This window comes from Mirounga leonina, unplaced genomic scaffold (assembly GCF_011800145.1).
Source record: "Mirounga leonina isolate KUSES-001 unplaced genomic scaffold, KU_Mleo_1.0 Mir_97, whole genome shotgun sequence".
Classification (NCBI taxonomy): Eukaryota; Metazoa; Chordata; class Mammalia; order Carnivora; family Phocidae; genus Mirounga; species Mirounga leonina.
The window spans coordinates 7,533,864-7,561,302 of NW_023270889.1; the positions used below are offsets into that span (position 1 = coordinate 7,533,864).

At 42.4% G+C, this 27,439-nt stretch overlaps 1 protein-coding gene across 4 annotated transcripts in view; it reads left to right on the forward strand.

The window, feature by feature from the left end:
- Positions 1-688: 688 nt before the first annotated feature.
- LOC118006551 (serine/threonine-protein kinase NIM1) overlaps positions 689-27,439 on the forward strand; it is a 60,692-nt gene continuing 33,941 nt past the window's right edge. The window contains exons 1-2 of one of the 4 annotated variants that reach the window (XM_034999258.1): positions 19,799-20,422; positions 20,551-20,666. The gene's annotated coding sequence lies outside the window, so the exon portion shown is untranslated. Of the gene's footprint in view, positions 874-1,755; positions 2,240-14,790; positions 15,173-19,798; positions 20,423-20,550; positions 20,667-27,439 lie in introns of those variants that run through there. The other 3 variants (XM_034999257.1, XM_034999260.1, XM_034999259.1) reach the window with 3 other exon arrangements.

Genomic DNA, 27,439 nt, shown 5'->3' on the forward strand with positions numbered 1-27,439 from the left:
CATTCCCTGCTCAGCACTCAATTCAGTGACTTGGCTTCCCTGTTGGTAAACTGTGAAAATATTTGGCACCACCATTAGCGGGAAGGCTATAGTTTGGGAGTAGGCAGGAGATTAGGGATTCACTGCCTAAGTGGTACCAATGGAACCGGACATAATGTCTGCGAGGACCCAGGCAGAGGGTGGTATTAGCACTTCTTTCTGCAGAGCCTAAACCCTGCCAGACTCACCCGAAGGAGCTGTCACGGTGGTTTGCTGAAAACCCCGTTCTGTTGGGAAGATTACTGGGTCGCGGTCTCCCAAGGACACGGAAACCCTTGATCAGGAGGCTCGAGCGGCTCAGTACGAGACGTGAGTTGACGAGAGCTGTGTCAACCTTCTTTGGGCGGTGTCGCCGCTTCCCATCCATGCTGTAGGAGGGACTCTCTCTGCGAGAGGGTCAAACCCCCCTCCTCCAGTGTCCGCGATGGGTGTCCCCGCGCCGCGCACCCACCTCCCTCCAGCGCCCCCTTCCTGGCTGCCATAGAAACCGGCCTATGAAGTCCGGGCCCGCGTCCCGGCGCCTGACCGGCCCCAGGCCTCCTCCCCCGGGCCAGCCCCCCGCTCCCGATTGGTCCTCCGGGAAACGCTGCGGGGCGCCTCTGTGCCCCCCCCTCCACCCCCCCTCCCGCCGCAGAGCCCGGGCCGGGGCCAGCAGGCGGGGTTTGCCGGGGCCGCTGTCGGTCAGGTCGGCCGTCCCTGACAGCTCCAGGGACCTCCCGCGCGGCCGCGGCGCCCGCCAGCCACGCACCCACCGCGCGGCGCGCGCTCCAGCGCCAACCGCTCGGAGCTCCTGGCCCGGCGCCGCCGAGCCCGTGAGCCAGGCTCGCCACGAAGGTAAGCGAGGGCCGCGGGGCTCGCAGCCAGCACCCACACCCCGCCTGTCTGTCCTCCGCCAGGTTGCTGAGTTGGGGAAGGGGGTGCTGCGAGCGGCGCCCGTGCCCCGCGCGAGCCGAGGGGGAAACGGAGACACGACTGCCGGCGGGGCGGGGTGCGGGGGAGCTGGGGTCAGGAGAAGGGTAGGCGCTCGGGCGGGACGGCCCCTCTCGGGCTGCTGGGCGCGCGCGAGCAGAGGGCGTTGGAGCGGGAGGCGCGGGTGTGCCGGCGCGTGCGGGCCGCTGCCTGTGCGGTGCGTGGCGCTCCTGGGTCTGGGCGCGCGTGTATCCCCGCGCCCCGGCGCGGTGCGGGCTCCGCGTCGGTGCACGCGCCCGCACGGGAACCCGGGAGGACCGCTTCGCGCCTCGGCCGGCGCACACCTGGCGCGGACCAGAGCCCCAGGGCGCGAGGCCAGGTGTGGACAGTTCGTCCGGAGCGCTGGGGACTGGCGGCGAGGGCAGTGACCGCGGACGGCCGTGCCCAGCACACCCCACACCACGACGCTCCCTAAAGAACCGTGCTTCTTTTGAAGACTGCACAAGTAGGGAAGAACCTCGTCTCCTCTTCCCGAAGTCCCTTCAGGAATGTTAGGAGCGTCAGGATGACCAGGAAAGGATGGCAAAGGGGTCTTTAAAATGTCATTTCGGGTCAGCTTTGACACAACACCTGGGCAGATGGACAGGTCAAGGGAACAGATAAAGGTGCTCTTAGGGCAGCAAAGATTCAGCCGTCCGCACTTATTTCTTCCCTTCCTTCCCTCCCTCTTCCTTTGCCTCCTTGCCTCTCCTGCCCCTACCCCCAACCCACCCCTCCCCCCCGTTTTCGTCCTCCGGAGTTTAGTAGACAAGAGGGCTCTCTGTTAGACCCACCCTCCCCCACCCCATTTCCTCATCCCGTTTCAAAATGAGAGCAAATGAACCACGTTCTGAGCTCTTCCCCGTGCAATTCAGACAAGTTTGGAAATTAAACAAATCGCGTTTGCGCTTGAGACCGCGGGAATCCAAAAGGGAAACAAACAGAACCAGACCAAAAAATCTATTCCAAGTTAAGTCAAGATTTCAAGGGGGGAATCTAAAAGGAATATTTGTTTATGGCAATATGGTGTGTGTGTGTGTTTGAAAAATATGTATCACTCAAGCTTGCATCATCAGTATTCAGTGTGATTCACAGAAGCGCTTCAAAAGCTGGTTTCTGTTAGTGTTGCAAAAGCACTTCTAATTTTGGTTGCCATGGTAACCGAAGAAGTCGCCCCGCACCGTTGAGACGCTGCCTGGCTGGAACCAGGAACTGTTCTTGAGATCTCCTCACGTCCCCTCATGTCACCATGGTAATAATAACTGAGCTTATAAGATACTTGCTTCTTTTCCTTAAAGTACTAAAAGCCCGGGCATGTTGTTTTTAAATTTTATCTTTTCAGAGTTTGCAATTTGTGAGACAAATCTTCCCTCTCAGACAACTGAGTGTAAACACTGCCCTGCAGCCAGTCGGCCCTGCAGGCCCAGCTCTCTTCCCAAAGCGCACTGCACTAAGGGGAGAAGCCTGAAGGAGGAGAGTGTTTGATGTTAAAGGAATCCTGGCCTGGCACCAGGCTCCCTCCCCATTTAGCATTTAAATCTGGAGTCCTAATTAGCTCTCTAATTGGGAGATGGAAGAATGTGGGTGGGGGTCCCAGAAGGAGGTGAATGGGGGAAAAGCTAAGTCCTGCTCTCCGTGGACTCCTGTTTTGTGTGCTGTTGAATTTGCCTCCATGGATTTATTTTTGGCTTGACCACTGTTCAGTGGTAAGCCTGGAAAACCCTTCAGAGAGGCCTCCTTCTGTGTTAGGAAAAAATGTGGATTGGATCTTTAGTTTGAGGTGTGTGCTTTTTTCTAATAACTAAACTGCATTTAAAATAAAGGCAGGTTTGTATGAAATCTAAATTTCCTGGTAATAACTACAGGTAGGCCATAGAGCCTTCTATGCTCTTGGTTTAAGCTTTAGGGTTTCAGTTGAGATGGATTCATTTGGGGGCAGCAGTGGCATCATTCAGATACTTTCATTAGCAAATGTTGGTGTCTTTAAAGAACCATAATTACTGGGTGCCTGGGTGGCTCAGTTGGTTAAACGACTGCCTTCAGCTCAGGTCATGATCCCGGAGTCCCCCAGGGACCCCCGCATCAGGCTCCTTGCTCAGCAGGGAGTCTGCTTCTCCCTCTGACCCTACCCCCTCTTGTGCTCTCTCTCTCTCAAATAAATTAAAAAAAAATAAAAAACAAATAAAAAATAAAGAACCATAATTATTTATACATCCACAATTCCTGAGCAATGAATCCTGTAAAATCAATTTTGTACATTGATGGCACATGACTGGAAAATTTGAAAACCTCTAGACTTACAGTTTTAAAAAAAGAAAAAAACATTTTGTCCCAGTAGGTTAATGTTTTCAGCCAAATATATAGTTTCATTTTGAGAAATTTAAAAATTAAAATATAATGTGAAATCCAACTTCATGTTTTGAATCTCATTGTAGTATTTCAGTAAGGACTAGAAAGCCTCAAATTCATTGGCTGATTTCTTTCAGTTGTTGAGAGGACCAGTTGTTTATAAAATTAGCCTCATTCTATTGTTTTCATTTCCTATTGTCATTCTAGAAAAAGTTTTCTAGGGGCATCTGGGTGGCTCACTCGTTAAGCATCTGCCTTCCGCTCAGGCCATGATCCCAGGGTCCTGGGATCTAGCCCCGCATAGGGCTCCCTGTTCCGCGGGAAGCCTGCTTCTTCCTCTCCCACTCCCCCGGCTTGTGTTCCCTCTCTCACTGTGTCTCTCTCTGTCAAATAAATAAAATCTTAAAAAAAAAAAAGTTTTCTAGAATTGAAGTTATATATTTCAAGAGAAAAAATATTCAAACTACTTACAAAGACAATAGTCTACAATTTGAATTAAGCAGATCACAGCTTCTAAAATTATTTTCTCCCAAGAACTTCAAAGATAGCTCAGCCAGTATTATACAGTATACTGAGGAGTATTAACCAGTTTTACAGATGAGCAAGTTGCATTCAAAAGACTCAGGTCATTTCAGCTAACCACATGAAAAATTGAGAGACAAAAATACATGAGGGGCAGCTAAGACTTAGAGAAAAACCAGGATGAGAAGAGAGACAAGGTAGGAATGGTGAGAAGAATTTAAGATTAGAGAGAAAAATAAAACTAGGGAAAAGGGAGTCTTTAGTGAGCAGAAAATACATAGATTAAGGGAAAGGGAGTCAAAGAGAAAAAGGCAGGTGCAAAGAGAGTTGCACAGAAACAGACACACAAAACCAAGATAGAGAGCAGGAAACTAAAAAGAACTCTTCATCTTCCAAGGAGAACAGAGAGCTTGATGCTTTTCCAGAAAGCCCAGGTATCCCACTTAGCAAACTCCTCTGACTTATGTCAGAGAACCCGAGGGAGGCCTGATCTGGGCGCATGCTGGCCCACTGCATCCAGTCACCCATCTCCAGCCCTGCCACGGAGCAGCTCACCATTCTGTCTTCCCAGTCCTGTAGTCACCAAGAAAGCCTACATCTCCATTTGTTGGGCTCATTTAGCTGGGATAATTTATAGACACACTTGATTATGTAATTGTAATTTTTTACTTTAAATTACAAGTTTTGACTTTTAAAAACTGCTTGTTATCAAATAATCATCTAATTTTATGAATTAGAGCATTATAAAAGATTCTAACAAAAACAACAGTCCCCCTCCTTGGATATAGTCACTCTCTGCTCTTGGCTGTTTGATCACTTCCCTCCCTATTGCCGAATAATTTGCATATGTAGCTGATCTTGATTTATCAGTTTTGGACAGAATCTATGTGCTTTCTCTTATTGTAGGGGTGGGTATAGCTCTCTCATCCCACCCCTTACAACTTCCCTCCCTTTATTTTTGCAACATAGTTGGTGGGAAGAAATCAGCCAGGGCACCGTTGGCATAACCTTTTATTTGAAAATGCCAGGCATAGGAAAGCCCTTAAGAGCATCTGGCTTGGGGCAGGAGGGCTAAATATTTCCTAGGACTTTAGCCAGATCAGCCAAAGTTCAGCTACTGTCAGAAATAGTTGATCAAGGGTGGCTCTTGGGAGAGGGAGGAATTGCTCTCACAGATTAGCATCCATTGTTTGCGTGATTTGGATTTTATACAAGGGAATGGGGAGGAATAGTCGGGCTAAGTCTTATGGGAAGGTAAGGAGCCAGAGCTGCAGGGGACAAGGCCTTTTTTGAATGATTTGGTTGCTGCTCTTTGGAATCATGCATGCTGCCAGGCCATTTTGCATTCCATTTCTGTTTTCTTGCCACTTTCTGTCTTTTAAAATTGATCAGTGCTCTCATTCATATAGGATCATTCCCTTAGCTCTACTAATAGTTTTTATACTCTGTGCATTTGCTTTATGGGACATGTGGGTTTTAAAATGTAAATTAAAGCACAAAGACAGCAAATTTGCTGTAGACTAATCAATGATGTGATGGCCAAGTCTAAAATGATGAGGCATCTTTCATGTCAACTATTGGTAACGAGCAAGGTAAATATTTCTCTAGAATGTAGTCTTGTTCACCCTCTTGTTTTGCAGGTGAGATAACAAACCCAGAGATACTAAGTGTGGGGTCATTTCTCCTTACTCCATGCTGGGCATGGAGCCTAACATGGACCTTGAACTCACACCCGGAGATCAAGACCTGAGCTGAGATCAAGTCAGACACTTAACCAACCAAGCCACCCAGGCGCCCCTCTCTTGACTCTCTTTTAAACACTCATTCTTTCACCCTCTCTCTCCTTGACTACCTTGTCTTATATTCCTTTTCTTTTTTTAAACCTTTTTTCTTTATTATAAAGAAAGATTAGGGATGCTGGGGTGGCTCAGTTGGTTGAGCATCCCCCTTTGGCTTAGGTCAAGGTCCCAGGGTCCTGGGATTGAGCCCTGCCTACATAGAGCCCCACATTGGGCTCCCTGCTCAGCAGGAAGTCTGCTTCCCCCTCTCCCTCTGCCTTTCCCCCTACATGTGTTCTCTCTCACTCTCTCTGTCAAATAAATAAAATCTTTAAAAAAAGAAAAGAAAGATTATACTTCTTTATTATACATTATGTATTATAAAACAGTACATATTCTAGAGATAGCAAGAAATAGTGGTTAAGTCTTATTTTTTTTTAAGAATTTTTTTAAAGATCATATTTATTTATTTATAAATATGGGAGAAGAGAGCACGAGCTGAGGGTGTGTCAGGGGCAAGGAAGGAGCAGAGGGAGAGGGACAAGCAGACTCCCTGCTAAGCCACAGAGTCTGACAGGGGGCTGGATCCCATGACCCTGAGATCATGACCTGAGCCGAAACCAAAAGTCAGACGCTTTAAATGACTAAGCCACCCAGGCACCCCAAGTCTTATTTACTTTTTAAAAAAATTTTTATAGTTAACATACAGTGTTATATTAGTTTCAGGTATACAATATAGTGATTCAACACTTCCATACAACACCTGGTGCTCATCACAACAGGTGTACTCCTTAATCCCCATCACCTATTTCATCCATCCCCCTACCCACCTCCCCTCTGGTAACCATCAGTTTGTTCTCTATAGTTAAGAGTATGTTTCTTGGTTTGTCTCTTTCTCTTTTTTTTTTCCCCTTTACTTGTTTGTTTTGTTTCTTAAATTACACATATGAGTGAAATCATATGATATTTGTCTTTGACTTAATTAACTTGGCATTATACTGTCTAGCTCCATCCATGTTGTTGCAAATGGCAAGATTTCATTCTTTTTTATGGATGAAGAATATTACATTGTATATACATACATTATTTCTTCTTTATCCATTTATCTACTGATGGATACTTGGGCTGCTTCCATAATTTGGCTATTGTAAATAATGCTGCTATAAACACAGAAGTGCATGTATCCCTTTGAATTAGTGGGGTTTTTTGTTTGTTTTTTGGCGGTTAATACCCAATAGTGCGATTCCTGGGTTGTATGGTAGTTCTATTTTTAACTTTTTGAGGAACCTCCATACTGTTTTCCAGAGTGGCTGCACCAGTTTGCATTTCCACTAACAGTGCATTTTTCTCCACATCCTCTCCAAAACTTGTTTCTTGAGTTGTTGATTTTAGCCATTCTGACAGGTATGAGGTGGTATTTCATTGCAGTTTTGACTTGCATTTCCCTGATGATGAGTAATGTTGAGCATCTTTTCATGTGTCTGTTGGCCATCTGGATATCTTCTTCGGAGAAATGTCTGTTCATGTCTCTTGCCCATTTTAAATTGGATTATTTGTTTCTTGGATGTTGAGTTGTATAAGTTCTTTATATATTTTGGATACTAACCCTTTCTTGGTCATGTCATTTACAAATATCTTTTCCCATTCAGTAGGTTACCTTTTAGTTTTGTTGATTGTTTCCTTCACTCTGCAGAAGCTTTTTATTCTGATGTAGTCCCAATAGTTTATTTTTTTAAACCTTTTAAACCAGGTGGTTAAATCTTAATTCTGGAAATAGCTTGCTGCATTTGAATCCTGGCTCTGTGACTCACTTACTATGTATGTGACCTTGGGCAAGTAATTTGATCTCTGTGCCTCACCTTTCTTTGGCATAGTAACAGCACCTACATTCTAGGATTATTGTAAGAATTAAATGAGTTGGTTCATGTAAAGCTCTTAGAATGGTGCCTGGCACACAATAAATGTCATTGTTGCTGGTATTATTATCAAAAATAGAGAAATAAATAATTATTTTTTATTTTATTTTTATTTATTTTTAAAGATTTTATTTATTTATTTGACATAGAGAGACACAGCGAGAGAGGGAACACAAGCAGGGGGGAGTGGGAGAGGGAGAAGCAGGCTTCCCGCGGAGCAGGGAGCCCAATGCGGGCTCGATCCCAGGACCCTGGGATCATGACCTGAGCTGAAGGCAGACGTTTAACGACTGAGCCACCCAGGTGCCCCTAAATATTATTTTTTAAATAATTTTTTATTTATTCATTTGAGAGAGAGAGATAGAGAGCAGGAGCAGTGGGGAGAGGCAGAGGAAGGGGAGAAGCAGATTCCCTGCTAAGCAGGGAGCCCGACGTGGGGCTCAATCCCAGGACCTGGTGATCATGACCTGAGCCAAAGGCAGATGCCTAACCATCTGAGCCACCCAGACGCCCACAGAAATAAATATTAAAATGAAAGAAATAATCATCTATAATTCTATCTCTAATCCTATCTTTAATCCTAGTCAGAAAGATTACCATTAACATTTCAGAGGGTTGTTTTTTTGGTAGTTAAAAACAAAGCCAAAAAAAATTGAGATATTGTACATACAATCTTATTTGTTGCTCTTCCCACTTATCTTTATGTTTTGAGCTTTTCTCCCACGTTGTTGGATAGTCAATATTCTTCTGTATGGCATATTTGTTTTCTGTATTGATCCTAAGACAGAGCATTACAAATTGTGTTCTCAGTAAGTACTAATAGTCTGGTAAGCCAACCTTTCTTCTGGACCCTTTGGGCTTGGACAGGTGTAAAGAGAGGTCCTCCCATCATGAATTTGAGAAGCCCCCTGCAACTAAGACAGATCTTATCTTTTCCTATGCAGTAGAAACATTCTGGAAATGGCACCTGAAAAGTGTGGACACAGCAGAATAAAGGAATACTCATGTGGGAAGATGATGGAGGAGTATGGGGGTGACAGGGCAAGAACCAGAATGGAAGTAGCGAGACATGACTCAGTGGGGCCATCAAGCTGGGAGGTGTGGGTCTCCATACTGCACAGCAAAGGCCAAAAGAAATGTAGGTCTGATGTTTTGGTTTTTCCTTGCAACCTCAGAGATTAGGTGAGGCTGGGAAGCCAGTGAGAAAGCTTCTGTGTGTGGACACCTCCTGAAGGCTGGCTGCGTTGATCTCCCCAGTCTCCTTCTGGGAGATCTGACCCAGTTTGGCTCTTCCACAGTCCAGGACAGTCACCTGCCTGCTTTACTCATGCAGGACATGAGTGGCCAGAAACAGCCACTTAGCAACACTTTCAGGGTTTTGGAATTAAGCCTTGAGCAGCCCCAGTGAGGATTCGTGCCTCCTAAGAGCACTGCATGGAGCATTGTGGCAAATTTGTGTTAGTGGATTTGTGTTCTGTCAAGTTGCACAGGCCAGAGAATTGCTATCTCCCCAGGAAGCAGAGACGATATTCAGAAGAGTGTAGGCTGGGTGGCGGGCTTTGGCTAGAGACATTTTGTAGGTAATTTAGAAGGTAAAGAGGTGTACTTCTGTCTTGCCTAAACTCAGGCTTCCTTAAGTAGGAATCACTCTCTTTGTGTAGCACATCTCATCCACGTGAAAGCCACTTGTGTGGTTTGTTGATGACTGTCTGCCAAGGAAAGTAAAAAAGATTTGCCAAAGCTCTAAAACAATTGCATTGGTTAATATCTATAGGAAGCAGGGCATCACATGTTTAGAGGTTACTATATAGCAATGCTAGGTAAGGAGACTCTCTGCTCGCTGTTCTTCCTCCTGCTCTCGTATTTCTCATTTCACTGTCCTTAGGTGACCGCTACACCTCGAGACAATGTCCACACAGGAAGAAAGGGAAAGCAGCTGTGCTAGTTACTTGGTGTAAGCCAAGAGTCTCCTTACTTAGCATTGCTATATAGTAACCTTTCAAAGTGTTATGCCCTATTTTATCAGGAAGCACAAGTTATCAGAAATCCCTTACTAAGGTCGCATTATCCAGAGCTGTGGCTCCTGGCCAGTGTTAGCTGTGGGAGAGAAAGAGAAAGTGGGCTTTCCAGCTTCTATAGCAGAAGAAGTCAAGGAAGGGAGAAAAGAGTTCGTAAAGATGTTAAGTGAGCCAGCCCGTTATGTTTGCCACACTGTCACTTAATGATAGGGTGCCCATATGTCCCCATATTTGAGGGATAACCCTGGTTTACACGTGTTGTCCCAGTGTGATTATTAATAGCAACCCCTTCTATTCTCAAAAGTATCCTGGTTTAAATGACAAATTCTATGTTCACTCTACTTATTGAGCACCAGCTATTTATTGTAGGCTCTTGTTAAATAGTGGTTATTAATAAAAAAGATAGAATGTAACCATAAGATAAATAATAAGCCTGTGTGGTACAGGGAGCAGATGTGTTGGGTTTATAGGAAAAAGAGATGAGTGAATCGGTAAGTGAGTTGGAGTGAGCTGATTGGGTTGGAGATGAAGTATAGGGGGAGATGTGACACCATGGCATGAAAAATAAATGGATTGGGCACAGTTTGAAAAATGGAAAAGTTTATGCGCCAGGGTTTGCGTTGAAAAGACTAACATGGGTTCTTGGGTGGCACAGTTGGTTGAGCGCCCATCTCTTGATTTCGGCTCAGGTCGTGGTCTCAGGCTGTGAGATGGAGCCCCATGTCAGGCTTCACACTCAATGTGGAGTCTGCTTGTCCCTCTCCCTCCTCATGTTCCTCCTCCCCCCACTCCTGCACACTTGCTCTCCCTATTTCTAAAATAAATAGATAAATAAAATCTTTAAAAAAAAAGACTAACAACAAATAAGTTTTAATGCTGCCTTTGTTTAAGTGATGAACACTTTGTAATATGGGATACAATACTAAGATACTGATTTGGCCTAAGTATTTTGAAGACTTAAGACACAAACTAAAAAGCCATTTATATATTAAGTCAAATATACTCTTCTGCCATCACAAAATTTATCAGAGAAATTTTACATATGTGAAGAAACATTAGTTTCTAGATTATTATCTTGCAGAGCATGTAGTAGAGTATGACCTTGAGCTATTTAGTAACAAAGTCCTCCTTAATCAAGATAAAATATTGGCATCTTCCAAATTTTCTTTTGAGCTGATTTGAAATGAAAATATTTACTTAGCTGTTTGTTGTTTTTTTTTTCCTTAGCTTGGTTTTAAAATCCCAACAATTTGTTTTACATGTTCATTCATTCTGTTGGGCTGGTTGGTGGGCTAACATAGTGGAAATAAACAAAGTAAGGAAATTTGGATCTTGTCTTGTCCCTGGCCACTAACTAGTAAGTCTCCTTCCTCTGTGAATCTGTTTCTTGAATACAAAATGAGAGATTAAATAATCCTGTGGCTCCTCTACTTTGTGTTCCTAAGAGTCCATGAGTGTGTTTGGGTTATCGAGGGAAACCATGAAACAGCCAATCTGCTTGTAGTCTCAGGTCACTTTGGTTTAAGGAGGTGTTAAGAAGTAAGACTGCAGAGGAAAACTGACATGAGGCCACGAAGTGCCTGACTGTCCATCTAAGCAATTTGCCATTCATTTTTGGCAGAAGGAAGGTTTCTAAGCATCATGGAAGGTCAGTGGCACTCAATGGGTTGGAGGGAAGAAAGACAAGGGAGGAAAAGACTTGTTTTATTCCAGGTTCTGAGCTTTCTGCAGTGTTCAATGACCTAACACGGTTCAAAGAGCAATGAGGCTTAGCTCACCTATTTCCAGGTTTATGTCCTGAGAAGGCACATCACGGGTCTGATCATTCTGACACAGTCTACTGGTGATGGTCCAACACCAGCCCTCCCACTCCCATTCTGCTGCTACAGGTACCCCCCACTTTTCAGAGTTCACGGTACACCATTTCGCTTTTACAAAACATCTACATTGGTACCTGTTTTCGCTAACCCAATGAAATCCAAAGAGGATTTTGGCTTTTATGAAAAGAGGCAAAAAGTGAAAATGCATTCAGCATTGGTTTTGCAGCGAGCCATTCTAGAGGCAGCGCACCCGGAGCGGTGGCAGAGGCCCTACCCAACTCCTTCCCTGGGAACTACACTCCGCATCTCAGCCTCACGCCACCAGAGTTTCCAACAGTGGTCTGTGAGCATCTGTGCTTTATCTCAATTTATTTTGTGCATCCGCTAGCAAACTGTGTCTGAAAGTATCAGAAAAGCCCAAGAGGAGCTATTTTTTGGGGTCTGGGAATGCTAAAAAAAAAAAAATCCCATAAAAATTAATTGGTAATTGCTCCTTTACTTTATGCCATTTCAGCTCATGAAAGGTTTCGTAGCATCCCTCTACTTTCGAAAAGTGACGGAACCCTGTATCTCCTTTCTAAATGACATCGCCAATATTCTACAGCCCCATTTCCCTATTACTTTTATTTTTGAAGGGAAAGATTTAGAATCTAGATAATTTGCCTGTTCTGTCATCCCAACCACTTTGTGTTCAGGTTTTCTCTTGAGAAGTAATGTTATCAAAGAGCTGAAGAGAGGGGCACTCCAATGTCATGCTGCCACTCTCAGGAGTAACCACACCGTGGATTGTGGTATTTAAGTTGCCTGTTGCGGTGGTTATCCCGGACTGATGTCTTCAAGGTTCCAAAGACTGCTGGTCCTGACCCGTTCCACGATCCCATCTCTGACCACCTTTAATGTGGTTTGGAATTATTTTGGAATTTTTTTTTTCTCCTTCTAAGTCCTCATCTTTACCTCCTGTCCAAGTATCTTATCTTCCCCATTCCTAAAAACTCGTTTCTTTTTATGAAATCGTCCTTAGGTAGATTTTTATTTTCTCAACTTTTCACTTGTCAGATTTAGAATCATCTGCTGAGCACTTCCTACTTTAGCTAACTGATGGAAATGTTGAAAAATATTCCTCCCTGTGCCATTCCCAGGACAACTCATTGCTTTGTCCAAAATTGCTCAAAGCGCTGGGCTTCTGTGGCTCTTCTGAACCACTCATAGGTAATAGTTGTGCTCATACCTCTTTCAGAAGCTATGAAGATGTTTGCAGTACCAATATACATTGTGATATTGCAACAGGTCTGCTGGTATGTGGGTGGCATGTAATACAAGACTAAATATACCATTTTAAGCATTTCCACACAGAAAAACAAAAACAGTTGAGATTTCAACTGAAATCCATTAAATTTATAGACTCGTTTGGGGGAGAGTTTACGTCTTTATAATAGTGATTATTCCCTTATCAAACATGATATGTCTTTCCATTTATTAGATCTTCTTTTATGTTTTCCAGTAAGCTTTCATAATTTTCATAACTTATGTCTCTCTCAACTCCTTTGTTGGATTTATGCTTAGGTATCTCATGAATTTTATTGCTACTCACGTCAATGAAATATGTCTTATTATTTCCTTATTATTACCAGATTATTATTGGTGAATACAAATGTTATTGAATTTACACTAATCTTGTCTCCAGCGACCCTATTAAACCTACTTAGCAGTTCTAAGGGTTTATGAGTAGGGGCTCTGGGATTTTCTATGTTTAAAATCTGTGTCTGCAGGGGCGCCTGGGTGGCTCAGTCGGTTAAGCATCTGCCCTCAGCTCAGGTCATGATCCTGGAGTCCTGGGATAGAGCCCCACATTGGGCTCCCTGCTCAGCAGGGAGCCTGCTTCTCCCTCTCCCTCTGCCGCTCCCCCTGCTTCTCTCTCTCTTTTTCTCAAATAAATAAAATCTTTTTAAAAAATTAAAAAAATAAAATCTGTGTTTGCAAATAAGAACAATTTTATTTCTTCCTTTTCAATATTTAGTTATTGTCTTCTTTCATTGGCTAGAGGCTCCAATAAATATTAAATAGAAGCAGTGTTAGCAGGTATCCTTGTTTTCCTGATGTTGTAGAGAATGCTTTTAATATTGAGCCACTTAAAAAGATATTTGCTATAGGTTTTTGGTAGATAGCCTTAATTTGCTTGAGCAAGTTCCCTTGTACACCTAGTTTGCTAATATTTTTATTAAGAATGAGTGTACAATTTTATCAAATGTTTTTTCTGTACCTCCTGAGATATCCTTTCGTTTTTCTCCTTTAACTGATTTATGTGTTGAATTAAATCTACACATCTTCTATTGTTAAGCTATGCTTATATTCTTGGGAGAAATTTTACTCAGATAAGCTTTTATAAATATGTTGCTAGCTTTGATTTAGTATGACTATTTTGCATTTTTGGTATCTATGTTAGGGAGTGAAATTGGATTATAATTTCACTCTCTTGTACAGTCTGCCAGACTTTCAGCAGGAATTCTGTTCCCAAAAGGCCTGAGTAGTGCTTGTAGCTTGAAGTATAGATTGTTTCTTCTGTGGTGTGTGCATGTACAGCAAAGAGTGCTAGCTCTTCTTATTCATTTATAACTTCCTTTGAGGCATTTGGAATCATTTAGTAGTAATGATAATAATCATGACTCATTTTGGACTTTCCCTGTATAGATTGTCATTCAAAAGCACAGGGTTATCTAGTGTTTCATCAGGTCAGTTTGGATACTTGCAGTGGTGATAACAAGTCCATTATGAAGTTGGGAATAAAGAATAATTTAATTTGTGTAATAACTATCACTGATGTTCATCGGACCCAATGGTTTATCTAAAAACAAAGCACTTTAAAGGATATTCCTTGCTGGGGAGGCCTGGGTGGCTCAGTGTTAAGCGTCTGCCTTCGGCTCAGGTCATGATCCCAGGGTCCTGGGATCGAGTCCTGCATCGGGCTCCCTGCTGAGCAGAGAGCCTGCTTCTCCCCCTACTTGCTCGCGCTCTCGCTCTCTGTCTCTCTGACAAATAAATAAAATCTTTTCTTTTTCTTTAAAGAATATTCCTTTCTGATTCTCCTGCCTGCTTTTGCTACTGACACTGATTCATGTCATGCCCAAGCTTGGACTTCATGGTGATTGCTGGTGCCTTAGAGCATTATGTTCCACAGTAGAATCCACCAAATGGAGGCAGCAAGTGGAATCAGGCAGGCTTGGACGCCGTGCTGGCCCTGAGACAAATTCCTTAACCTCTCTAAAACTTTAATTATTCCATCAGTGCAATGGGAATTTTAATATGTCTTACAGAGTTTGTTATAATGATTAAATCTGTAAGAGAGCAGTGTCTGGTATATTGTAAATGCTTAATAAAAGTAGCTTTTAGTATTTTTTTCCCTGTTAGAGTGAATAAAATGCTAACAGTAATATGCTGGCACCAACTAAAAATATGGCTTCTTTCAAATGCCCTTCAAAATGTGCTATTAGTTTCTAGATTTTAAGTTTATGTTATAGTGCCTTTCATATATTCTGTCTTAATTCTTTTTCTTTTAACAAATATTTATTTGGTGCCTCCTATATCCTAGGACTAGATGCTGGGGAAAATTGAAGATATGAGATAAATAAGTAGCAGAGATCAGTCTAAAGAGACCAAACACAATTAGAATATGAACTGATAGAACATAAGATCTGAAATATCAAGATGGACTATAGGATAAGATATGAGAATACCAAGATATGAGTTCAGTGGGACTACTGAGGAAGAAGCAACTAACTGTCTAGGTAAGTAGAAGAAAATACCAAGAAGATGATATTTCAGCAGGGTCTTAAAGGCTGGAAAAGGTAAGGAGCAAATGTGTCCCAGGCCGAGCAAGCTGGGTGTATAAAACTACCCAGGCATGGAAGGATACTTTATGATAGGAAAGGTAAAACTTTAGGAGTAAATTGCATAATTGATTCAGATGTCAGAACTTCCCTTCAGGACTGGATATGTAGCTCTCAGTCTTTGAGCTTGGGGGAAGGGGACCAGGGATGCTTTGGAAGCCCAGGTAAACACTGACCCTCGAGTGTCCTAGAGGTTGGATTTAATTCACTGCTAATTAGTGCTGGTTTCGGCTCCCCTGGGGAAGTGTAAACATAAAGAAGGAAAGGAGTCAGGAGAAAGGCAAAGGCAAGTGCCGGATGTGAGTATTTGCCGAACTGTCAGAGGAATTGAGAAGTGCAGAAGCGGTCTTCAAAACAGAGCAGGGATTATTTTGCATGCTTTAAAATAAAGCAAATTCTGCTGGAGGCTGCTAACATATCACACCCTAAAAATAAAAACAAAGGGATATGGAGCCTTTTTCACTCTTACTGTGATCATTTTAACCTCAGTGACCTTCCAAAGGGAAGCCATAACTGGGTTGTTTTTATTGTCTGTGGGCTGGAGCAAATGCTGGTGTATAAACATTCTGATGCTTCCAACTCAAATAGCCTTCTTAGGAATGTCTACCCACATTTGAGGTGTGCTTCACTGGGAACCTTAGAATGTTGTATAAAAGCGACAGGGCATCTCACCAAACTCCACAATGTTTCAGAAATTTTCCAGCCAGAGGTGCTTTGGTTAGGGGCACTTGTAACAAACCTGCCCTTCTTTCAGGAGGAAACCCTTGAAAGAGTTTTGGGGGTGGTGTTTTTAAAATTTTTTGCCTTTATTTTTTCTTTATCATAGAACAGTTGTTAGTAGTGGTGGTGTTGTTTTTCCACCAGAGAAGGATATGAAAGAAATATCTATGTCTGTATCTTCTGGGATCCATGCTACCTTTTAAAATATCTGTACAACTCAGATCAATTCAGGCAGCATGTACAAACTCCTCCTGGGTATTTGGTGTCCAGAATCATGAAGTTAGTAAGATTGAGGACCTGCCCCATAGAAACCTGCATTCCAGTGGGGAGGACAAATATGTACACAAGTAGCACAAATACTAGACAGAATTTGAAGATGTTCAAGGAAAACACAGAGTTCATGGGGGAAATACCAGAGGAAGAGCTGAATTCTGCTTGGAGTATCAGGAAAGGAAGAGAAGGGAACTGAAGCTACATTTGAATAAGTAGAATTTTAACCATTAGATGATTGAAATAAGAAAAAGAATGGAATGAGCCTCTTGTAAAACAAGAATTTAAAATAATTGTTGTGCTTAACAACAAAATAAATCTGTTATAATTTGTTTATTAATTCGTCTTTTCCATAAACAAGTACTGACTACCTGCATTGTGCCAGGCACCACTTAGAGAGAGGTGAATAGAACATCCTTCGTCCCTGCCTGCAGTACCCTCACGGTTGACACAGACCGACAGAGAAGTGCACACAAGGACAGATGTCCACAGAGAGGTGTATGAAGTACTCTGAGAGTACCTCCTACTTAAAGGAGGCAAGGACGACTTCACAGTGGGATAGAGTTTGGGAGGTTCAATGGTGAATGGGTTGAAGAAAGCAGTCCTTGTAGAAGAAATGCCATGTGCAAAGGCGTACAGGCACAAAGCAGCATGGGATGCTTGTGGGACCTCAAGTATGGCGCTATGTCTCAGATACAGGGCTCCATGGAGGGGAGGAAAAGTGCTCCTTGACCTTCGTAGAGTCCTTGGCTGGGTCTGAGAGTTAAACTGACAAAGATTAACAGGAGAAAAACATGCATGTGTATTCAGTATAAGTTTTATGTGACTTAGGAGCCTTTATAAGGAAATGAAGACTCACAGAAGCAGTTGGACCTGAGTATTTTATGCTAGGTTTGTTGAGGAGTGGATAGTCATGGAGGAATATGATGAACTAAGGAGTGCAGAGGTCCCCCCTTATCTGCGAGTTTGCTTTCCACATGGTTTCAGTTACCTGAGGTCACGTGGGGCCCAGAAGCAGAGGATTCTTCTGACTTACTCTCAGAAGCAGCCCAGGGCTCCATCGCCATCCTGCATCAGTCCCCTCACCCCACCTCCTCATGTAGGCCTTTTATCATGTTACATCATCACAAGAAGGGTGAGTACAGTACAGTAAGGTATTTTCAGAGAGAGACCCCATTCCTATAACTTTTATTACAGTACATTGTTATAATTGTTCTATTTTATTATGAGTTATTGCTCTTAATCTCTTACTGTGCCTAATTTATAAATTAAACTTTACCATAGTTATGCATGTACAGAAAAAAACAGTACATATAATATAGGGTTCAGTATTATCTGTGGTTTCAGACATCCACTGGGGGTCTTGGGACATATCCCCCAAGGATAAGGGGGGACTACTGTATGAGGTAAGTGTAGTAAATTGGGGGAAGCTTAGCAAGGCCCATTTGTTAGGATTCTAATTTTTGCCCCTTGTCTTCAGAGATAAGGATGCTCCTTTCCTCCAGGTATAGCGAGGGTACCTCTCACCTGAAGGTTTTATAACAGGTTTCAGGGAAGAAGGGCAAGGGGAGAAGGAAGTCAGACTGACTCTCCTGCTTAAAATATTCAATATATCAAGGTGCCATATTTGGGGTAGCAGGCCCTGAACCCTATCAGGGCATATGGAGGAGGGCAAGTGGGAGCAGGGAAGATGAGAAATGAGACTAGGAACAAAATCAAGAGCCAGATGTTGAAGAGCTTTCTAGACGGTGCAATGGTGATTGAATTCTATCCAATATTCATTCTAATGAAGTTAGTTTAAGTGGAGCAGTAATAACTACATTTGAGAAAGATCCTGCAGGTGGTTTCCTGGAGCATAAAGTTGAGCTGGGAAAGACAGGAAGTAGGAGGCTGTTTCAGCCAACCAGGTCCAGCATGGGATTAAGACTATTAGAGGCTTTTGGCCCTCAAGAGCCCAAGATGCAATTTCGAATTTAAGCAAAGATAGCCATAAGATGTCTAATAAGACACAGATGCCTTGAAAAAAATATATCAAATATCAAAATATTTTAAGACTTCTATTGCCTCCTCCCTGCTGGTGCCCTAAAGCATGTGCATCTCTCCCTATTGTGGGATCCAGCCCTGCTCAGGAGGCAGCAGTCAGGGTGATGGGTAAAAGAAGTGGAGTGGTATTGAAGTGGGAGAATTTATAGCACTAGGGGAAGGCAAGAGAGAAACCTGGGATGGCGCTTAGGTTTCCGACTTGGCTGACGGTATTGGCCATGGCCTGCCTTTGGATTGCTACTACACATCATTCCTGATGTCTGGCAGAGGCCTCCTCCAAGGCAGGCATGCCTCTAAAATCTGTTCCCCTTGCAGAGTCCCTCCATTTTTTGCACTTAGTCCAGGCTCCAACAAGTATTTTTAAATGTCCTCCTCTGAGGGCCCTAAGCAAATCCCTCACAGACCATCAGATCCTCAGAACAAGATTCAGCCTCTGAAATAAGCACCATTTCAGCACAGTCCTGTCAGGGGGCCTCTAACACAAGCTTGGCTCAGGATAGGAGGGCTCAGCAGGGGCAGCCAATCCTCTCACCCATCTCTTGTAGTTCCCTGGCTAGCGCTCTTCCATGCAAAGGTGTCCTGGTCCCCTTACTCACTGTAGGACTGTGGCTCAGTGACAAAAAAGAGAAGATGCCGCCTGATGGAGACACGTCTTTATCCCAGCATCATGCGTAATTAACCCACTCCCAGCCCCCAGATCTGTCTGGGGACAAAGCCCCAGGCAACAGCCAAATGTATCTCTGGGATTGTTCCTGAATATTCCGAAGTGTCAAGCACTGAGAAGAGAATTTCCCTTATCATCCTGGGCCTCACGTTCACTACACTGTTTTCTTCAGGTTTCCCAAAGCCCCAGCCTCAAAAGAAACCAGACAGTATTTAGAGATACATTCTCAGATAGAGGTTTAGCTCCTCCTCCGCGCTCATCCAGGCCCAGGGCAGGAGTCAGGCTTCAGTTGTACCACTGCTTTTCATGACCAATAACTGAGTGTCTACTTTTGCTTGGGAATATATTCTGTAGTTAGTTGAGAACTATGTCACCATTTCAACAGCTTGATTTACTATGGTGCCGGGTTTCATTTCTAAGTCCTCCTATGTCTGGATTCAAAACTAAAAAAAATCTCAGCTTTGGAGTGCTGGGCCAGACCATTTCAGTCAGGGGGCCTGGTGTATCGTACTGGGGATGAGTCACTTTTACATACGTGGTCATCAGAAGCCGACCACAATCCCCAGATATTGGTGGAGATAAATGTGTATTTTTATCCTGTAAGCCAAGAAAACCTCTGTTGTAATCATAGTCAAAATAGCATCAAGGGGCACCTGGGTGGCTCAGTTGGTTAAGCGACTGCCTTCAGCTCAGGTCATGATCCTGGAGTCCCGGGATCGAGTCCCACATCGGGCTCCCTGCTCGGTGGGGGGTCTGCTTCTCCCTCTGATCCTCTTCCCTCTCGTGCTCTCTGTCTCTCATTCTCTCTCTCAAATAAATAAATAAAATCTTAAAAAAAAAATAGCATCAACAACGAAGGCACATACAGAAGAATATAGAGTAAACTATGATAGAGCTCTTTGAATTCTTCCCCTTTCCCCCAATTTCATTTCCCTCCTCCCTCTCAACAGTTGGGAACTCTTGCACCCAGAACTTTTCCTGCACTTTGCAGATATCTTTCCTTATACATGAATAGATCCCTGCTTAAGTGAATAGTGACTCTTTTCATGAAGCTCCCGGAAATGTGTGCATTTCGTGGACCCTGTGGCTGTCCCTCATGATCCCTTATCCTTAGAACGATGAGTAATTCATAAAATTCAAACTAAAGTAGTAGAGGGCAGTGAGAGGGGAGTGTGGGCTGAGAATCACAGTGGAAACCTTGATGCATCGTTCTGAATCTTTTCATGTTCAGTCCTTGACCTTCTTGCACTTTTATGCTTTGAAATAATATCTAGTCTCTGGAGCTCAAGCTTTGTTTCCGAGCTGCCCTGGGAGATGAGAGATCCTCATTGTCTACTTTGACTTGCCTCCTTGGGGAAATGGTTTCGGGCAGAAATACCGGGTCAATTAGCAAGGACTACGGAACAGCTTGTAATTCTCAGGACTGGCTTCGAAAGCCTCCAGGCTCCCTGGTGGGCAACACTTAAACTGCCTCCTCAGCACTGGGTAATCACTTCTTCCATCAGCCCCAGAATGGTGCCCGCTCTGGGGAAGAAAGCGTCTCCAATTACATTTGCCTTTCTCTTCCTCAATCATGAAGGTCCTGTGTGTGGACGCCTGTGCCGAGCAGTCCTTGGAGGAGTAAAGGCACAGCCAGACGCGGGAAGGCCTGGTCTCTCCTCTCAGAGAGCAGTTTCTTTTGCTTTTCCAAGCCAGGTAGGCCCACAAGATCTTTGACTTCATCACTCCAGTTCTTTAGTGGATTTACATCATTATTTACCAGGCTCCCTGCAGATGAAAGGCCAGTCTGGTTTTGATGAATTTTCTCTTCACATGAAGTCCAGAATGACTGCATGATTTATGAATTTCCTGCCCCCCACCCAAGGTTTTTCTTTTCTTTTTTTTTTTTAAGATTTTTAAAATTTATTTATTTGAGACAGAGAGAATGAGAGAGACAAAGAGCACATGAGAGGGGGGAGGGTCAGAGGGAGAAGCAGGCTCCCTGCCGAGCAGGGAGCCCGACGCAGGACTCGATCCAGGGACTCCAGGATCATGACCTGAGCCGAAGGCAGTCGCTTAACCAACTGAGCCACCCGGGCGCCCTCAAGGTTTTTCTGTTTCCCATCAAGATGAATACTTTTTTGTTTTAAAAAAGCAACTTAATCTTTGATCTCGGTATACTTATAGGTATAAACCTATAAAGACATGTACATGCCCTTCGTAACCATTTTCTTTCCTGAGAGCATTTAAAAATGTAGAGAGGCTGTATTTTATATGGACTGAATCTCTTTTCTGAAGACCTTAGGAATGGTTTTCTGTGAGGTGAGTTGAGGGGTTATCCTTTATGGAAACCGGGCAGGGAGTTTGTCCCTGTGTCTGCTGCTGGCTGGCCCTAAGCCAGCCTCCTACGAATTTTGAGTTGTTCTTCATGACAACAGAGGAAAAGCTGCAGCAGCTGAGATCAGATGTAGTGGCCACGGAGATGAAAGAACCGCTTTTTCCCTCTGGAATGTGAGATTGGAGTTTAAATGTGAATGGTGTCTTGAGATCAGTGCATTTGATACCTTTTAGTAATGCAGTAAAGGTATCTGAGATTGGGTAGAAAAATAAGGAAGCATTTGCTGAACGAGTGGATGCTTTTTGGAGGAGGTGAGTAAGGACAAGCTGTTTTGGGGAACTGTGGACAAGTCATGTAACGTCTCTGGGCCTTTGTCCCCTCATCCCTAAAACGAGGTGGGAGGAGAGGAGCACTGAGGTGACTTCCATTTCTGACCTTCCAGGATTGTGTAATTCTTTGTTCTATCCATTTTGGATAGTCTGGGCAAAGACCAGGAGGCAAAAAAGGAGAGAAAGCTGTTAAGAATGCAAGCAGGAGGGGCGCCTGGGTGGCTCAGTCGTTAGGCGTCTACCTTTGGCTCAGGTCATGATCCCAGGGTCCTGGGATCGAGCCCCGCATAGGGTTCCCTGCTCAGCGGGAAGCCTACTCTCCCTCTCCCACTCCCCCTGCTTGTGTTCCCTTTCTCACTGTCTCTCTCTCTCTGTCAAATAAATAAATAAAACCTTTGAAAAAAAAAATAATGCAAGCAGGAGGGGCGCCTGGGTGGCTCAGTCGGTCAAGCATCTGCCTTCAGCTCAGGTCATGATCCCAGGGTCCTGGGACCGAGCCCTGCATCGAACGCTGCATCGAGCCCTGCATCGGGCTCTGTGCTCAGTGGGAATCTGTTCCTCCCTCTCCCACTCCCCCTGCTTTTGCTCACTCTCTCACTGTCTCTCTCTCTCTGTCAAATAAATAAATAAAATCTTAAAAAAAAAAAAAAAAGAATGTAAGCAGGAATAGAAGTTGCAAGCAGAGATGTGAATGGCCGAAAAGGGAACATGAATGGTCTGGAAGCAGAAAGTTTTTAATTCAAAAGCATGGTCAAGGTGGCTACAGAAAAGATATGGAGGCAGCTGGCTGGGTAGTTTGCATTAAGTGAATATTTTCTAGTGTAACATTTTCATTTTAATTCCTTTCATTATTTTAAATATATTTAAAAGTATACATTTAGAGTATACAGTTCAGTGGCTTTTCGTATATTCACCGAGTTGTGCATACATCACCACAATCAATCTTGGAATAGTTTCATTACCCTAAAAAGAAACCCTGCTCTACTTAGCAGCATTCCCAACCCCTTCCCCAAACCCCAGTCTGCCACGAATCTACGAATCTACTTTCTTTTTTTATTGATTTGCCTATTCTGAACAGTTTATGTAAATTGGATCATATGATATATGGTCCTTTGTGACTGGTTTCTCTCACTTAGCGTATGTTTTCAAGGTGTTTCCGTGTCGTGGTGTATATCAGTACTTCATTTCTTTTTATTGATGAATGATATTCTATTGTCTGTATATACCACCCTTTATTTCTCCCCTCATCAGCTGATGGATATTTAGATTGTTTCCACTTTTTAGCTATTATGAATTATGTTGCTATGAACATAATTGTATAAATTATACAAATTTATAAATTGTATAAATTGCATAAAAGCGTAGACATGTTTTCATTTCTTGTAGGTATAGATCTAGGAGTGAAACTGCTGAGTTATGTGATAACTATATTCAGCTGTTTATTTATTTATTTATTTTTGGTGCCAAAAGGTGATTTTATTAAAGCATGGGGACAGGACCTGTAGGCAGAAAGAGCTGCTGCTATTCAGCTGTTTTAAAAGCTGACAGATTGTTTTTCAAAGTGCTGAACCATTTTACATTCCCATCAGCAGTGTACCAGGGTTCTAGTTTCTCCATATCCTAGCTAACACTTGTTACTATGTCTTTCTGATTCTAGCCATCCTAGTGGGTGTGAAGTGGTATCTTGTGGTTTTATGCTCCCTGATGACTGATGATGTTGAGCATCTTTTCATGTGTTTATTGGCCATTTATATATCTTTTTTGGATAAATGTCTATTCAGATCCTTTGCCCATTTTTAATTGGATTATTTATCTTTTTATTATTGAGCTTTATTTATAGATTCTAGACACAAGTCCCTTACCAGATACATGATTTGCAAAATTTTTTTCCCATTCTGTAGGTTGTCTTCTCACTTTCTTGATGGTGTTCTTTGAAGCATAAAATTTTTAATTAATGATGGCCAATTTATCTATTTGTTGTTGTTGTTGTTGTTGTTGCTTGTATTTTGGTATCACAGTTAACAAATCCAAAGTTGTGAAGATTTATGCCTATGTTTTCTTGTAAGAGCTTTATAATTTTAACTCTTACAATTGGGTCTTTGATGTGTTTTGAGTCAACTTTTGTTTATGGTATGGAGTAGGGGTATAACTTCATTCTTCTGTATGTAGATAGCCTTTTAATTATTTTTAACTTATATTTCTAGTTATTTTCTGAGTGGTTGCTCTAGGGCATAAAATATATATTTTTTTAACTTATCAGAACCTAGTTTAAATTTATACTAACATAATTCCAGTGAGATCTAGAAATTTTACTCCTTTATAGCTCCATTCCCAGCTCCCCTTTGTTTTGCTATTGTTATAATTATTACATCTGTATGTGTTAAAAATATAACATATTGTTATAATTATTACTTTGTATAATTTTATGTCCTTGAAAGAAACTGAGAGAAGGAAGGATAGCAAGTATGGACAGACTTGGGGGTTATTAGGAGCCCCTTAGGTGCAGAAATGATCTCTGCTTTGCTCATCATCATATCCCCTGCACCTAGAACAGTGTTTGTCACATAGTAGGTGCTCATCTAATATGTAAACCAATGAATAATGATCTCCATACAGATAATAAATAGACTCCCAGGGAGAGAGATCATCCCAAAAAGATGGGGAGATGAATAATGAAGAGATTAAGAGAATAAGATTACATGATTGTGGTGGTGTTGTGGGAGAGGTAATAATCACAGTAAAAAGTAAGAAGACAATGTCTTTCTCATTCAGTGTCATGTATCTGATGCTTAGCACAGTGTTGACATTTGGGAGATACTCAGTAAAGGTTGGATGAATAAATGAAGCATCCCATGGCTAGTGCAGGTCTTGGGGGATGAGGCAAGAGAGTTTCAGTCTTAGACATTCCTGTGCTCCCCAAATGGACACATTTTCTGCCTCTTCTCAGTGACCGTGGCTCTGCACTGGTGCTTCTTCTGGGGTTTCTCACCTTGTGTCCCACATCCCCACTGGACTGTCAGTTCCCTTTGTATGTTTTCATCAGAGTGTCCAATCACTGAAGGAAGAGAAGTATAAGCCCATTGGCTTAGGACTTAGCAGAGGGAAGACAGGATAAATTTATCATTAACCAAGTTTGTAGGGTGGAGGCTGGCCTATGAGGAAGAAGAAAGCTATTGGTAATAGACTGAGACAACTGAGAGATTCTAGACTTATTTAACTCATTCATTCCCCCACAATACCTAAAGAAAACCTGCTTTGTACTAGGCTAGAGATGTATATAACAAAGTGTTCAAATTTCCTTACACCAAATATTAAATCCAAGACATAAAGAAATTTACTTCATTGTAGTAAGAACATTCTGGTAATAACTATATAGTCCTTTATAGTGGCTAAGATGTCCAAGATTGGAGCTTCCCTGACTTGGCTTGAATCCCAGCTGGATGGAGTCACCTGATGACCTCCTTATGCTGACTAAAGCTCCCTTTCCTGTAAAATTGAGGTATTAGTACTTACCTTCAAGACTTCTGAATTAAATGGTTAGTACACATAAAGCACCTAGGACAGTGCCTACCACATAACATATAAGAGCTAACTACTATTATTGATATAACAATTACTATTTAAAAAGGACCACAATAGTTAATTGAGATCATCTAGTAAATTTCAATACAATTTTAGACTTCCCATTATCCATAGTACCTAGCTACCTAGAAATCTTCTTAGTAGCAACCATTTATGTGCATAAGAATTTACTTATTTAAAAGCTTGCACTGTTAAGAAGGAACAACCCTCTTCTTATCTATGTTTGTTTCATTTTGTTAAATGATTACTATGGCAAAGAGCTGTTTTCTACTTTTGAAAACCAACTCCATTCCAGAGGTTACCAGAACAGAGGGGAACCCTCTGAATTATCCAGTGGATAATGCCAGCCCTCTGAATTATTATTCAGTTATCCATTGGATAATTCAGAGGGCTGGAAAGAAGTTGCTTTTTTTCAAATTAGGTTCATATGAATGAATTCCCATCTGAGATTTCAAAGCTGTGGCAGATCAATGGGCTCAGGAATCAAAGGCACCAAAGGTGATGTTGCTACTATAAATGTATAAGCCATTCAGAACACTAAAATTAAAGACTGTTCCTAGTTGGTTTTATCATGTAAAAGAGCAGCATCATTAAAGATTCTTTTTGAGGCTTAAAAAAAAAAATCTTTAGATCAGAAAGATACAGTAGAAAGGTTGAATGATTATTTCCATCACTGTATGCAAGAACCTTCCCCCCCACCACCTAGGTGTTCATAACCCACTATTGCTTGGACCCCTAAAGTACAATTCAGGAGTTATTAAGATTTGTTTTACTGTAGAACTGCAGGTTCCCTTCAGTCAATTGTTTTCTAGTAGAAGCATAGAACTTACTTCAAACATTGAACATTAGTACCTGATGTTCTTTTCTCAGCAGCAGATTGCCTCTGTTAAGTCATGCATGTGTAGTGAATGTTCAGAACTTTGGGTCCTGAATGATGCATCATGTGGAGAGGAAGTTGATGGCACATTATAGCTGCTTAATTTTTAAATGAATGAATGATGGTGGTGAAGGTGAACTGAAAATAAATTGATCATAAATAGGAGTCTCATCTAAATAATTTTACCCTGAATGATCCCAGACAAGTCATTTAGCTGGATCATTCCATGCCTCAGTTTCCATGTCTTTAAAAGAGTATTGATTAATATAATGTGGTTTAAAATGAAATTGTCAATTAAAATATTGATTAAAAAGTTGGTGCTCTTAGGAGAAAATAGAACTCTGTTAATTCAAAATAATAACACTGAAGATTCCCACTGTCCAGTTCACATGGTTAGGGAGCAGAGAACCAATCAAAACACCAGGTTTACAGTTGCTCAACCCAGTCATACACTGATCATCAGGAGAATGAGCACTCACTCTTATTTGGCCTGAGATTCCTTCCAGGGAGTGATCCTACAATGGATATGCAACTATGTGGTTATTCTTATCCTCAGGGACTATCCAGAGGAAGAGGAAGAAAAAATAAAGTAAGAGGAAGAAATAACACATATAAGTAGGATGATCACACTATATATCATGCAAACAAAGACACTTTTGAGAGTGAAAAAGCAGCTAATATTGATTACATTGGGAAATGCTTGGATAGTCTTAGGCAAACAGGAATGTCTCATTAGCCTGGGTCTATGCCATGCCCAGAAGCACACTCAAGCATATAGGACCAGTTTAACCCTTTTTACCTGATTTTTTCCCTTACTGACGCCATCTTTTGTGATAAAATTCCTCCCAGCTCCTCTGGGTAAAACACTGGTAGTTCCACCTTCATTTGCTAGTTACAGCATCTACAGTTCTCATAAATTAGCATCACTGAGGCAATGAAGAATGAGATATATGCCTTCTGTTCCATTTGGTGAAATTACACCTGTATTTTGAGCTAATTTACTTATGTGAATGTTCTATAGTTATCCACTCCTTATCTTGTCTGATTCACTGTAAATCCTCATAATCTGTAGACAATTTCTCAAGTTTGCCGACTTGACACATTTTATTTCTACTAACAAACCTTGATACTTTTCTTTCCCCCTAGCTACCACTGTCCCCTCAACAGTCAAAGGGGGTTGACATCTTGGCTGGCTGTACCCGTTAGAATAGCTGTGTGTTATGATGGGAAAGAGGCAGGTCTTTTATACATTTGTTCAACAAATATTTAATCGAGCATTTATTGTGCGCCAGATACTGTTTAGAGCCCTAGATTTGTAGTGCAATCTGTGATCTATCGGCTTTCTAAATGGTATCTTTTGATA